Source organism: Pongo pygmaeus, chromosome 21 (assembly GCF_028885625.2).
Source record: "Pongo pygmaeus isolate AG05252 chromosome 21, NHGRI_mPonPyg2-v2.0_pri, whole genome shotgun sequence".
In the NCBI taxonomy this organism is placed as follows: Eukaryota; Metazoa; Chordata; class Mammalia; order Primates; family Hominidae; genus Pongo; species Pongo pygmaeus.
In genome coordinates this window covers 43,859,220-43,866,332 of record NC_072394.2, presented here as the reverse complement: position 1 = coordinate 43,866,332, position 7,113 = coordinate 43,859,220, and the positions used below count along the sequence as shown (strand labels likewise).

The window sequence follows — 7,113 nt, the reverse complement described above, 5'->3', positions numbered from 1 at the left end:
TTTGGCCTCTCTGCACACACCCTGCATTGCAAGCCTGCCTCCCCCATCACCAGCGGGTAATCTTGTGTAGTTTTTACTCTGGTGCCCATGAATAGAAGAGTTAGAGGAGAGCTGACGGTGAGCCCTTCTCAGGGCCTTGCAACCACACCCCCGCATCGATGCCTGAGCAGCTCTGCATTTCACTCCCCCACCCCCAGCCTCTCCCCATCCCTGTCCTAATCAGGCCTGGAGGCCAGCCCCTCCAGTGAGGGACAGCCCCAGGTCCTTACTGGAGGTCAGGCCAGCTGTGCCACATACTCTGTTCAGTGTCCGGACCTTCCAACTGGAGGCTCAGCCTGGCTCTAGCTGTGGTAGGCACAGGGAATGCAGACCCCTGCCCTGTACAGCTCATTCAACCCTGCCTCAGCCCTGATGTTTTGTCTCCCCTCTTTGTGGTAGTTTCTAGACTCCTTCTCACACCCAGAGCCCCCAAACTAGCCACAAAAACCTTTCAGTCCTTTGTCCTGAAAGCCTCTAGAACCTAGCCCTGTTCCCCATCCCTCGGTCCCTGTTAGCCTGGTGGCTGACCGCTGCCAGGGCCACCCCACTGGCACCCCACCTCCTGTGTCTGCTCCACACAGCTGCAGCCACAGGATGTTTTTCCTGACAGTTCTGTATGCATCGTTTCCCAGCTGTAAAGTCCAGACTTTTCACTGGGGTATTCAAGGCCCCTCTTGTCTGGCCCCTGCCAACCTCTCTTGGAGCTTGGGCTACCCAGAGCTCTGCAGGGTTCCCCATACATACCAGGCTCTCTCCTGCTTCCAGGCCATGCACATGCCGCACCCACCACCCAGGGTGCTTTCTCCCCGTGCAGTGAACTCTAGTGTTGCCTGTTTTGTGAAACACCCTCTGATGCCTTCCCTCAAGCTCAGGCACCCAGGCACTTCTTCCTCTGTGAGCCCACGCTACCCTACAGTTCCTGACTATACAAGTTCATGTTCCCCTCTGCATGCAGGTCTGTCCCCCTCTCTTGGGTTGGGTTCCACAAAAGCAGATCCTGAGACAGGGATCTAGTTATAAGTCATTTATCAAGGGGGCTCCTGGGAGAGATACATAAGGGAGGTAGGAAAACAGGAGAGGATGGAAATAGAGCAAGAATGGATCCCAGGTAGAGTCTAGAGGGGCCTGACCAAGGGGGCTCTGCAACATAAACTAACACTGGGCTGTCCACCATGAGGTGAGGAGGCTGCCTTTTATGTTCCCCTGTGTATTAGTCCGTTTTCATGCTGCTGATAAAGACATATTCTAGACTGGGCAATTTACAAAAGAAAGAGGTTTATTGGACTTAGTTATGTGGCCGGGGAGGCCTCATAATCATGGTGGAAGGTGAAAGGCACGTCTCACACGGTGGCAGACAAGAAAAGAGAGCTTGTGCAGGGAAACTCCCCTTTTTAAAACCATCAGATCTTGTGAGACTGATTCACTATCATGAGAACAGTGCAGGAAAGACCTGCCCCCATAATCCAATCACCTCCCACCAGGTTCCTCCCACGACACATGGGAATTGTAAGAGTTACAATTCAAGATGAGATTTGGGTGGGGACACAGCCAAACCATTTCACCCTATCAGCCAGTCACTCCTCAGCCAAGGGCAATTCGCAGAAGGGGCAGCTGGGAGCATTCCCAGTCGTCACACCTGCAGCCAGGGGATTCATGGGTACACTGACCAGGGAAAGGGAGTCTGGGTGGGGTACCCACAGCACCCGTTGAGTGTGACCTCTGCTAGATTTCTTGACGAGTGAGAGGTACATGGATTCCTGGTCCATCCAAGCACTGACATTTTCCAAACCCAGAGCTGCATGTGCTGCTTTGCAAGAAGGTCCTGCCCACAGCCTGAGGGAGCACAGTTGCTACTGCAGTGACTAGAAAGAAGGCCCAGATATCCAACCCCCAAGAAAGGACTCTGTGCAGAGCCCTGCCACACTCACTGGGCGTCTGTTATGTGCACGACTGTGCACATGGGAGCCTTGGCCAAAGTTCTCATCTATTCCTCATAATAATCATTTTAGCATAGGAAAGCAGAGGCTCAGAAGGGTGAAGTGACTCAAGGGAGGTCATGCAACTTGTGAGTGGAAGAGCTGGGATTCAAACCCGAGTCTAATTGACTCCTTGCCTGATTTCTTCCCCAGTGTGTGAACCACCTTGGAGCAAAGCCCTTCCTGCCCACCATAAGAAAACTGGCAAGTCCTAGCTGGGCACAGTGGCTCATGCCTGTAATCCCAGCACTTTGGGAGGCCAAGGCAGGTGGATCACTTGAGGTCAAGAGTTCAAGACCAGCCTGGCCAACATAGTGAAACCCCATCTCTACTGAAAATACAAAAATTAGCTGGGCATGGTGGCTCATGCCTGTAGTCCCAGCTACTCCGGAGGCTGAGGCACGAGAATGGCTTGAACCTGGGAGGCGGAGGTTGCGGTGAGCCAAGATCACGCCACTGCACTCCAGCCTGGGCAACAGAGTGAGACTCAGTCTCAAAAAAAAAAAAAAAGAAAGAAACTGGCAAGTCCAGGGTGATCTCTCTGCCCCACAACAGGTCTCAGCTAAACTTAGGGTCCTCAAGGACCATATCTGGCATTTGCAATAGTTGAGAGACCTGTGCATGTATTTTGTATAGAATTTGCATAATGTTGCATCTGGTTTGCATATGTCCATGTTGAGAGCCCATCAGCATTGCACAATTTCTAAGCTGTTCCTAAGCTACTCTCACTTAATGGAAGTCCATCCAGGCTTTACAGAGCCCAGTTTCCACGATTTCTGGACTCTTCCAGGACCTTGCCCCCAGGCTACACATCTATCCCCGCTAGGATTCTGGACGAGCCCTGCTTCTGCCTAGCTGGATGGGGTCAGTGCAAACCCCTGCCCCAGAAACTCATGTGCATTTGGTATAACCTTTTATGATGGTGCAGGTATAATCAAAATGCTGATGGTGATGATGTGGAGAAAAAAGTGAACCTGGGCAAAGAGCCTTGCTGCACAGAACTTCCAAATGTGGCTCTGTGTGCAGGGAGGCCTAGCTGTGCACTCTCAAAAAAGAAAAAAAAGAGGGTAGGGGAGATGGGCAGGGACAAAGGGCTGCACCTTAGGGCTGGTGCCTTCAAGGGCTGTGGTCCCTGTGCAGGAGGGGTCCATCTGCAGCAGGAAGAGCTTGTACCAGAAAGCCAGCAGCTTCAGTGCTTTCTATTTCTGTCTCTTTTAGGGGAACTGCATCCCATACAACTTTGTGTGGTTTTTAATACTCTTATATGCTGGGCCCTCAATAAGAAAAGGGAAGGCCGGATGTGGTGGCTCATGCCTGTAATCCCAGCACTTTAGGAGGTCAAGGTGGGCGGATCATTTGAGACCAGCCTGGCCAACATGGCGAAACCCCGTCTCTACTAAAAAAAAAAAAAAAATACAAAAAATTAGCCAGGCGTGGTGGCGTGTGCCTGTAATCTCAGCTGCTTGGGAGGCTGAGGCAGGAGAATTGCTTGAACCCGGGAGGCAGAGGTTGCAGTGAGCCGAGATCACGCCACCGCACTCCAGCCTGGGCGACAGAGTGAGACTCCGTCTCAAAAAAAAAAAAAAAAAAAAAGAAAAGAACAGAAAAGGAAGGCAGGATGCATAGTGCTCACCCCTGTAATCCCAATACTTTGGGAGGCCAAGGCAGGAGGATCACTTGAGGCCAGGAGTCTGAGACTAGCCTAGGCAGCATAGTGAGACCCCATCTGTACAAAAGGAAAAAATCATGCACATGCATGATAGTGGTATGGGAGATGGGTTGGGTGTGGTTGTGCATGTCCCTGTGAACTGAAACTGCACTCCCGCTCCCGTGTGTGGCCCGTTTCCATCCAGGTGTAGAAACTCCATTCTGAGTCAGAGGAACATGACTGCCTCCTTTCCTCCTCTGCTTCTGGCCCCCCTAGGTTTCCTGTCTGGCAGATGCAAAGTGGCCTCATCATCTATGGGGGGACCCCGGCTCTGGCCTGATCCAGCCAAGACCCCGGGCATCTCCCTGTACTGAGGTCCTCTGCCCCCACTAGAATGGGGCCTAGATCCTGGATCCCAAAACTGTTGCAGTGAAAGAGGGAGCATGGTGTTTGATGTCAGCCACCTGGGAAAGGGGGAAGCGGGGTCCAGCTATCCTTTTAGCCCCTGTGACATGGACATTTCCAAGCTCAAACAGGGTTCAGCCTCTTCCTTGTGAGTTTTGGGCCCCACATCTGGGGCTGGGGAAGAGAGTGAGAGGAAGGGGTGGGACTACTTGGAAAAAGATCACAGCCTCTGGGGTGGGGGAGTTCCTCCCAGAGCCAGGCTGGGCAATGCTGCCAAGCAGTCAGCACCCAGCCTAGGATGAGGAGCTGGCTCAGATGTTTCTCACTTACTAAAAAGCGCAAAGTCAGTGGTTACAAGATCAAGAGTGTGTTGTGGATATGGTGTATCTTGCCCTCAGCAAAATGGTTCATAACATCTCTCTTAGAGGTTGGAGAATATAATAGCACATTCGGTGCTTTTATAGGGAGAGTGAAAGGCTGTCTTGGGCACCATGTGGTTGCTGTAAGACTATACTTTTAGGGATCATTTCTACAGTTCATGACTAGAGAAGTTTCTCTCTGTAGAGCACATTTGGTTTCTGGGATCAGAAACCCATTCAAGCTAGCTCCAGTGGTGGACTATTGGAAGCAGATAGGGAAGTCACAGCTTGTCCCCAGATGGTTACTCACCACACAGCACCTGACTCTGCCCCTCTCTCCCCTGACCACCCTCTTTCTCCATTTCCCATGATTCCCCCAGAGCTCTGGTGGTCTTTCCTATCATTACCAGCCAAGTGCCCCTGTAGTGGATTGAATTGTGCCCCTCCCAAAATTCATGAACATTTGGAACCTCAGAATGTGACCTTATTTGGAAATAGGGTCTTTGCAGACGTAATCATTTGAGATGAGGTTATGTTGGGCTGTACATCCAATGACTGGTGTCCTTATAAGAAGAGGAGGCTGGGCTGGGTGCAGTGGATCACGCCTAGAATCCCAGCAATTTGGGAGACTGAGGTGAGAGCATCACTTGAGCTCAGGAGTTTGTGACCAGTCTGGGCAACAAAGTGAGAGCCCATCTCTACAGAAATTTTAAAAATGAGCTGTGCATGGTGGTGCACAACTGTGGTCCCAGCTACAGAGGAGGCGGGGGCAGGAGGATCACTTGAGCTCAGGAGGTCGAGGCTGCATTCCAGCCTGGGTGATGGAGCTAGACCTTGTCTTTATTTATTTATTTATTTATTTATTTATTTATGGAGATGGAGTTTCACGCTTGTCACCCAGGCTGGAGTGCAATGGCATGATCTCGGCTCATTGCAACCTCCACCTCCAGGGTTCAAGCGATTCTCTTGCCTCAGTCTCCCAGGTAGCTGGGATTACAGGTGCCCACCACCACGCCCGGCTAATTTTTTTATTTTTAGTAGAGATGGGGTTTCACCATATTGGCCAGGCTGGTCTCAAACTCCTGACCTCAGGTGATCCACCCACCTCGGCCTCCCAAAGTGCTGGGATTACAGGCATGAGCCATCGTGCCCAGCCCTGTCTCAAATTTAAAAACAAAACCAGAAAGGCTGGGTGCGGTGACTCACACCTGTAATCCTAGCACTTTGGGAGGCTGAAGCGGACGGATCACGAGGTCAGGAGATCGAGACCATCCTGGCTAACATGGTGAAACCATGTCTCTACTAAAAAAAAAAAAAAAAATACAAAAAAATTAGCTGGGCGTCGTGGCGGGCACCTGTAGTCCCAGCCACTCGGGAGGCTGAGGCAGGAGAATGGCGTGAACCCGGGAGGCAGAGCTTGCAGTGAGCCAAGATTGCGCCACTGCACTCCAGCCTGGGTGTGACAGAGCGAGACTCTGGTTCAAAAAACAAAAACAGAAAGAAGAGGAAAGGACACAGACCACAGTCACAGAGAAAAAAAGGTCACGTGAAGAGGGATATGTGGAGGGAAAGCAGAGGCTGGAGTGATGCTGCTACAAAGAATCCTTGACCAAAGAACGCCAGAGATTGCCAGGAACCACCAGTGGCTGGAAGAGGCAAGGAAGGCTTCTCCCCAGAGCCATTGGAGGGGGCATTGCCCTGCTGGCCCGTGGATTTTGGAGTTAGCCTCCAGAATTGTGCAAGAATACATTTCTGTGTATTAAGCCACTGAGTCTGTGGCTGTTACCACAGGCCTGAGAAACTCATGCAACCTACACCTGGAAGCTGGATTCCTTCAGCTTCTGTGCTCTGATTCCAAAGCCTGGGAGAAAGCAGGATGGGCCTAGCTGGGGTCAGGTGTCTGCCCCACAGAACCCACAAGCCACTAAAGCTAAGGGCAGGGAATAGATGTGGGTTTCAGAGCTGCCCCTTCCAGTATCCTTGATAACCATCGCCCTATCCAAAAGGCATTAATTCATATCTCAAGGTCAATTTGGAGGGAGGTCTCTCCAGGCAAGCCCCAGAGTTCTGTGCGTTCTGCACACCTATCAGCTCCTGGGGCAAAGACACAGAAGGCTGTAGCCACCCGTCTGGATGAGACGAGGCCAGGAAAGTACCGCTCTGATGACAGAATCAGAAGGGCTGTGTGCAGGTTAGAGAGTTAGCAAGGTGATATTGAATGAGGACGACGATAAAACCCAACTCTTGGGTTCCAAGAGTCAACTTCACAAGCAAAATGTGGACGATGCCTGGCTTCACGGCGGCAGTGCCTTGTGAGAAAGACCTGAAGATTTTCTTTGACCAGCCGGCTTAGACCTTCAGTTGCACAAAAAGCACAGCACTTTTGGCTGGGCTGGGGCGGTGATAGGCCTTTCGGGCTCGGTGCAGCCCATACCTAAGACAGAGAGGCAACACAGGCGCCTCCAGAGAACCAGAGGTGCAACCGGGCCACCAGGCTAGGTGGCAGAGGTTGCGGGGTAAGGGGGAGGTAGGATGCCTGGGGAGAGGTCAGCGGAGTTATCAAACTAAGGTTCCCGGGCAATGATGGCGCCAGGAGGCAGAGCGAGCAAACGGGGATGATCTGGGATCTATTCCAAAGAGGTGGCGGGGGAGGTGGTGCTGGTGTGCCCCCAAACACGGCCATCTC

General features: G+C 51.9%; 1 pseudogene; it reads left to right on the top strand.

The window, feature by feature from the left end:
- Positions 1 to 4,572: 4,572 nt before the first annotated feature.
- On the top strand, positions 4,573 to 4,657 carry LOC129022211 (small nucleolar RNA U3; annotated as a pseudogene).
- Positions 4,658 to 7,113: the final 2,456 nt, after the last annotated feature.